Source organism: Xenopus laevis, chromosome 5S (assembly GCF_017654675.1).
Source record: "Xenopus laevis strain J_2021 chromosome 5S, Xenopus_laevis_v10.1, whole genome shotgun sequence".
NCBI lineage: Eukaryota > Metazoa > Chordata > Amphibia > Anura > Pipidae > Xenopus > Xenopus laevis.
In genome coordinates, this window is record NC_054380.1 from 113,859,556 (window position 1) to 113,866,910 (window position 7,355).

General features: G+C 39.7%; 1 long non-coding RNA gene across 1 annotated transcript; it reads right to left on the reverse strand.

Moving 5' to 3' along the window:
* Positions 1–2,670: 2,670 nt before the first annotated feature.
* Positions 2,671–7,355, reverse strand: LOC108718169. Its single transcript, XR_001935976.2, has 3 exons — positions 7,101–7,355; positions 6,935–7,005; positions 2,671–3,360 (listed from the first exon to the last, which is right to left on the reverse strand). It is a non-coding gene; the product is annotated as an uncharacterized LOC108718169 (long non-coding RNA).

Sequence of the window (7,355 nt, forward strand, 5' to 3'; positions counted from 1 at the left end):
TCATGCGATAGTCTCTCGCCTATCTAAACGTTACTTTAATCTGTAGGGTCAGGTGCATATAGGCAATACAATTCCCTTCCTTACATCTGTGTCACTTAAATAATAAATGAACAAAAGGCTTTCAGCAAACAGAAGGAACATGTAATAGCACCTTTGTTGGAAAGTTATAGTGTAAATCACCTTATGGGGCTGCCAGTCCAGGAGCTTGGCTCAAAATAATCAAAGATCTCCAGTTTCACATGAATGTGGCATATCCCAGAACCCTTTGTTATTTCAACACAAGAGCTTGCTTTACCGATCATGAGCTCTTTTATTTACTGTCATCCAAGTCAGATTTAATTAGCTCTTAAAAGTTTTACACTTCAGTAAACAGTGCAGATTATAGGGCTTATTATAACAATATTCACATCTATTACATGCAGTATTAACTAATGTCATTGAGATTGTGTGTCTAAGTTATAATCATTTACACTGGCTGAAGATATTCAAGGGAAATTTCAACTTGCTCCTTGTGTAGCTCTTCCCAGATTTGGGCGTTGTGGGCCTTTTTGATCATAAAAGGGATTCTGTCATGGGAAAATGTTTTTTTCAACATGCATCAGCAGCATTCTGCATTGAAATCTGTTTTTAAACCAGAAATTTTGAAATTTAAATTTTGAAATCTGACATGGGGCTAGACATGTTGTTAGTTTCCCAGGTTCCCTCAGTCGTGTGACTTGTGCTCTGAGAAACTTCAGTCACTCTTTACTGCTACACTGCAAGTTGGAGTTACAGAATATCATCCCTCTTCCCTTCAGCAGCAAATCAGCAGAACAATGGCAAAGAAAGAACCAGTAACAGTGAACAGTAACATCAAACAATCAAGATGTTTTAAAAAAATTACAATATAATGTTGAGATGCACTGGTAAAACTGGTGTGTTTGCATCAGAAACATAACTATAATTTATATAAAAAAAGCATCTGTGTAACCATGGGGGCAGCCATTCAAGCACATAACACACAGTAGTTAACAGATACATGCTAAAGAATCCCATTGTATAATACAGAGCTTATCTGATATCTGCTGTGTATCCTGTGCCTTTGAATGGCTGCCTCCATGGCTACTCAGCAGCTTGTTTATATAAACTATTGAAGAGTTTCTGAAGTAAATACACCAGTTTTACTACTGCAGTGCAACAATATTTGATATTGTCATTCCCCTAAACACTTTTTTGGTGTTACTGTTTCGTTAACAGTAAGAATTCAAGTGCCACTGTGACTCTTCCAGTCAGCTAGCAGTTGGGCAGGCTAAAATAGTTGAAGGACTGAACTTGATGGACGTGTGTCTTTTTTCAACCTAACTTACGACGTTACTATGTTACATTGAGCAGGAGAAACAATAACTTATCTAAAATTAGTTCCATTGTGAAGTTCTGGCTCTTTCTGAAAGCATAGGATCAAGCTCAATTTGTAAGGTGGGTGAAAATGGTGTTATACTAAAATGTAGTGAATGGGGATGGAAATGTCAGAAAATGATTGTTATGTGTAATTTTGGTGTTGAAAAGTTGAATTGTTAAAAGGTGTATTTACAGGGTTTGTCCACTAGATGGCAGTGGGTTCTCATTAGTTATATAAGGGTTATATAATAATGTTATGTAAAATGCAGTTCCTGCCCCGGCCACTAGAGGGAAGTAGTGAGACAGGGTAGAAAATGTATAAAAGGGATGGTTCCACCCAGGGTGTGGTTAGTCGGATCGGAAGGTTGAGAAAGATAGAACTTTAATGGGGCAATAGGTGCTATAGCCAGTGAGGGCAAAGTTAGAAAGGGTAGTTGGCACCCCACCAAGGAGTAAGAGGCTTAGTAGCCGTGGCTCTGCCACAGATAGGGAAAAGAGAGATAGACAGGGCAGTGTGGGCAACCCAGGCCTGTGGTGAAAAATCCTATCCGGAAAGGTTAGGGGGCGCTGCTGTGGTGGCCCGCTAGCTGAAGGAGGGAAGGTGGCACAATGGTAAATTCCTACCGGGGCGAGGTGGAGGGCTTGTAGGACGTACAGCGGACTGCATGACTGGTAGGTGGTGCAAGAAAGGCAAAGAGGCTGGGTTTGCAAGTCCAATGTCTGTGGGGAATCAGAAAACACCTGTAAGACTGTAAAGGAATATCTTATATGCTGGTTGGTAAGAGTTTTTGGCATTTCTTCAAATAAAACTATTTTCAAGTTTTTTTTAAAGAAATTGGTGTAGTGTGCCTTTAATGACTGGAGGGGCCCCCTACAAATTACTTGAGATTTCTGTCTACTAGGGTTGCCACTTTTTAACTGGAATAAAACTGGCCTTTGGGTCAGGAGTGAGCGGTGACATCATTTGGGACAGGGCAATTACATCACTGGGTGAGGAACTGGGCAAAGTGGGTGGGGAAAAATCTAACATATCAAATAATATATAGCTGATAAACCGCATTTGAAGGGCTATTAAATGGGTAAGAGGCAACTCCCCCTAAAAGAGTCAACATTTCAATTTAATTTAACAAATTCTGTGACTATGAAATTGGTCTTTATTTTTAATTTATTGGGTTTTTAAATGATTTACCTCATTTTAAATTAAATGAGATAGCCATCTGATTGGTAGGAGATAGAGGAGAAAAACAAGATAAAGGACATCATCTGTTGGCTTTTTACCACTTCGCTCTTTGTCCAAGCAACTCAATAGAAATTAAAACGCCGGGTGGAAAAGGCAGAGCACAAGGGTAAATAATTCAGAAACCACTACAATAATAAAGACAAAGGTTTAAACATATTAACATGTGTTGCCAAATGAACATGAACAACTGTTCAAAAAACAAACTTTTCCATAAAGACATTTTGAATTACCTCTAAATTCACTTGCATGTTATTACCTTATGTCTGTAAAAATGCACATGAAAAAGGATTGTTGATCACTGAGGAGAATCATGTGCAGAAAGGTTAGTGCTGCTGGTGCTGTCCATAGTTACACGGAAATCAATATTCTTCATTAAACCATTAATCATTAAGGAAAGCTGCAGTGTCTGTTACTGTTTATTGTCTGTACTGTTAAAGAAAAATTTAAATACGGTGTGGGTGCGCATTGGGTATACACAGCTTCAGTGTAAATAATACACTTGGTGATAGAGTACTCAAAACTCAATCTGTATTCTTTGCAGTGGCTGCCAGGGGTAGAGAGCTTGGACTTAATGGGTCTAAATATATAGTAAATGTAGGGTTTATGTAATATTGTCAGTTTAATTGCTTTAAACATGAGCGGCCTGTGGGGTAAGTTGATAAGATATAACTTTTAAGGAATGTTTCAGTGTCATTTAATCTATGTGCCACCTGCATAGTCCGTTGACTCTACCGTCGCTGTTTCTATGAAAAAAAAAGAAGTGAAATATCTCAGTAACCAATAAAAATTGAACATTAGGGTTATTTGCAAAAGGGTTTGATGCCCTTTAAAAGGAGAATGAATACCATTTTACAATTGGGGTTCCAAAAATTATCAGCAGAAAACCGCAGCGGCCTGGGGTTCTTCTAGCAAGCACCACGGAGCATTCCTCTTCCTGCTTCTTTGGTTTTCAAATTTCCCGGGGCAGACGCATGCACATTAGAGCAAATTAGTCAACTTCTTCGTTAAAGAAGAAGCAGGAAGAGGATCTCTCTGTGGTGCTCGCTAGAAGAACTCCTATCTGCTGATAGGAGCACCGTCCCAGGGTGTCAGGTAAGTAAAAGAATCACTTGGGGGTGCCTAACTGGAACATAGTATTTGTACCTGGATAGAGAACTGGCTAAAAGATACAAAGAGTGGTGGTAAATGGAACATTTTCTAATTGGACCAGTGTTGTTAGTGGAGTACCGCAGGGCTCTGTACTAGGTCCCTTGCTTTTCAACTTGTTTATTAATGACCTGGAGGTGGGCATTGAAAGAACTGTTTCTATTTTTACAGATGATACTAAATTGTGCAGAACTATAGGTTCCATGCAGGATGCTGCCACTTTGCAGAGTGATTTGTCTAAACTGGAAAACTGGGCAGCAAACTGGAAAATGAGGTTCAATGTTGATAAATGCAGGTTATACACTAAATGGCAGTGTGTTGGGAGTTTCCTTAAATTAGAAGGATCTAGGGGTTTTTGTAGATAACACGTTGTCTAATTCTGGGCAGTGTCATTCTGTGGCTACTAAAGCAAATAAAGTTCTGTCTTGCATAAAAAGGGCATTAACTCAAGGGATGAAAACATAATTATGCCTCTTTATAGGTCCCTGGTGAGGCCTCATCAGGAGTATGCAGTGCAGTTTTGGACTCCAGTCCTTAAGAGGGATATAAATGAGCTGGAGAGAGTGCAGAGACTAAGTGCAACTAAACTGGTTAGAGGGATGGAAGAGTTAAATTACGAAGGTAGACTGTCAAGGTTGGGGTTGTTTTCTCTGGAAAAAAGGCGCTTGCGAGGGGACATGGTTCTTTACAGTGAGGTTGTGGAATGCACTGCCGGCTGATGTTGTGATGGCAGATTCTATTAATGCCTTTAAGAATGGCTTGGAGGATTTCTTGGACAGACATAATATCAATGGCTATTGGCTATTGTGATACTAAACTCTATAGTTAGTATAGATATGGGTATATAGAATTTATGTGAAAGTAGGGAGGGTGTGTGTTATGGATGCTGGGTTTTTATTTGGAGGGTTGAACTTGATGGACTCTTTTTTCAACCCGATTTAACTATGTAACTATGTAACTGTTGGCACCCCCAAGGGTAAAATGTTATTCCTTCTCCTTTAATGTAAAATTAGAACTGTCCAGATAATTAAGGCGCATACAGGGGTACCCCGGCCATGAGGCAAGGTGAGGTAAAGGTAGGAGAATTTTCAAGTATAGAGTATAGAGAAATACTCATTTAAACTAGTGTATGAAGTGTTTTTAGATAGCATAGATAGCTATAAAATATAAATAAAATGTAAGAATTCTAAAAACAAAAAGCAACACTCTGCCAGTACATAGTTCCAAAAATTGCTTTGTAGTCTTCTTTAGCACCTTAATTGGGTTAGGTGTTTATCGCTGAGCCTGCTAATGACATAAGTCCTGCTCTTGATTAGTTCAAAGTAGCTTTTTACAGAAATCAATTATCCAGAAAATACAGCAATGCTCATTTAGAAAAACTATTTCTTATTTTTGTTTGCTTTGCTTATTTCTGTTTCTGTAATAACAAGAAATGAACTGCACCTGATAATAACTAAGCCACGTCAAGGTGAGTATCTTTGTATTTAATTGGTTTTCATATATTGGCCAGATTATTGTTCGGGTTTCACAAGGCTGAAAACCGAACAGAAACTTGAGACCCAAACAGGTCTTAGAAAAACCAAACTGTTCAGGTTAAAACCGAACTGGTGGCAACCCTATATGCATTTGTCATTAGAAAGGTGATGTAAAAGGGAGAGGTACCAAGCACTGCAGGTTTCAGAAGTGACACACTGTAGGTGTTTGTAAGGTGAACTAGGAACTGAGAGTTCAATCAGATTCGGTCTCCAAACACTGCCTAAAATTGTAGACACATCTGGATAATTATTTCAAGGTCAGAAGTAATCTAAACTTTGTTATGATTGGCCCTAACATACACTTGGACACCTGTCTGTCTAAAATCTGATTATGAAACCAAGGGGATTTATTTGAATTTGTTTCTCGCTTTGCTACTATAAAATCCATTAGGCTGGTGGCATGGTAAAATTCGGGGGAGATTAGTCACCCATCGACAAATCTCCTCTTCTTCAGGTGACTAATCTCCCCGATATGCCAAGAACGTGAATTGCCGGCAGGATGGCATACGTAGTGCTTCGGTTTTTCAAAGTCGCCAGAAGTTTCCTCGTGAGGCGACTTCGGAAAACAAAGCAATACATATGCCATCCCAACAGCGATTTGAATTCTTTGGGGAGATTAGTCGCCCGTAAGGAAAAGGGGATTTGATGCTGGGCGACTAATTTTACCGGCAGCCTTACTGTTCTGGGAAATCTTTCCACTAGATGCTGATAAGATTTGCTTACATATATCCTCTAGAGTCTAGAGCAGGGGTCCCCAACCTTTTTCACCTGTAAGCCACATTCATGCATGAATAAAGTCCCCGGGATGCCAGATAATTGCTGTAATTGGCTATTCGGTATCCCCATGTGAATTGTCTACAGGAGGCTCTGTTTGGCAGTATACCTGTTTTTTATGCAACCAAAAGTTGCAAGGGACTGATGAGTAATATATTGCTCACGACCTACTTGTAGGAGATAACTGCTCTAGAGCATTAGTAATACAGGGCACTAATGTTCGGCAATCAGTGCCAGTTCTCCCAGTCAGCATTTTAAGTTTGCCACTTTAAGTGTTCACTTGGGCTGTTGTCAGATCTCCTATCATTTTACAACCCAGACTCATTCATGAGACCTCCAGATAAAGCTTAATTTATCACTGCAGAGAAAGCATTTAAACTAATGACCTATACACCACTCCAGGTGATGGTTGCCATAGCAGATGGTGATGTTAAGCGTTTGTGCAGCTGATTGCACATAAAAAACAAAAAATAAAATAAAAAATCATTGTGCTAAGGTTGCTTTCTGATTGCAGTTGGAACTGGCAGTGAGTTTTTTTAAGAAATGTCTGTATAATTTTGGCCAAATAGCACATATAAGATGTAATGAAGCTGCATGACAATGCCCCCTTGTGGCAATTACATGCAATTATATTGTATTTAGACTGTAAGTATATTGCACATATACTGTATACATATGTAAATCTGCATTTCTCCAGAATACACTTTACATTAATCAGGGTTTATTGGAGGCATAAATCGGAAGTATTTATAGGTCACTGGTCTATCATGAAGAAGTATGGGATTATTTATCTCACATGCACAGCAAGTATATTTTATCCACGATGTGATCTATATCCGGTGTGATCTTTTAATTATCTTACCTCCAGTCTTTGCTCCAAATAATCCGATATGTGCCTTATAAGCACCACAATGTAAGGACACGCTCTGCAGCCTACAGGGACAGAAAGTATTTGATTAGCCAAAGTTATTATGCAGCAAGTATAAACACACTGACTGGTATTATAATGGAAATATAATCATACGTACAAGCAGGGCAGCCATCAGAGGGGCACACGGGGTACTGCTGTACTGGCCCAGGCCTAAAGGGGGGCCCGGCTGTGCTGCACTTTTCAAAATAGGTGGGCCCCCTTGACAGCGCCGAAACCATACCGCACCTGCTGATGTCCCACCTGTCCGAAGTCCCAAAGCCGTGAAAAGCCCTGAAGTCATGAAAGGAGCCAAAGTTGAAGTCCTCCTGAAGCCGCGAAAAGAACCAAAGCCATGGAAGGAGCTGAAGTTGAA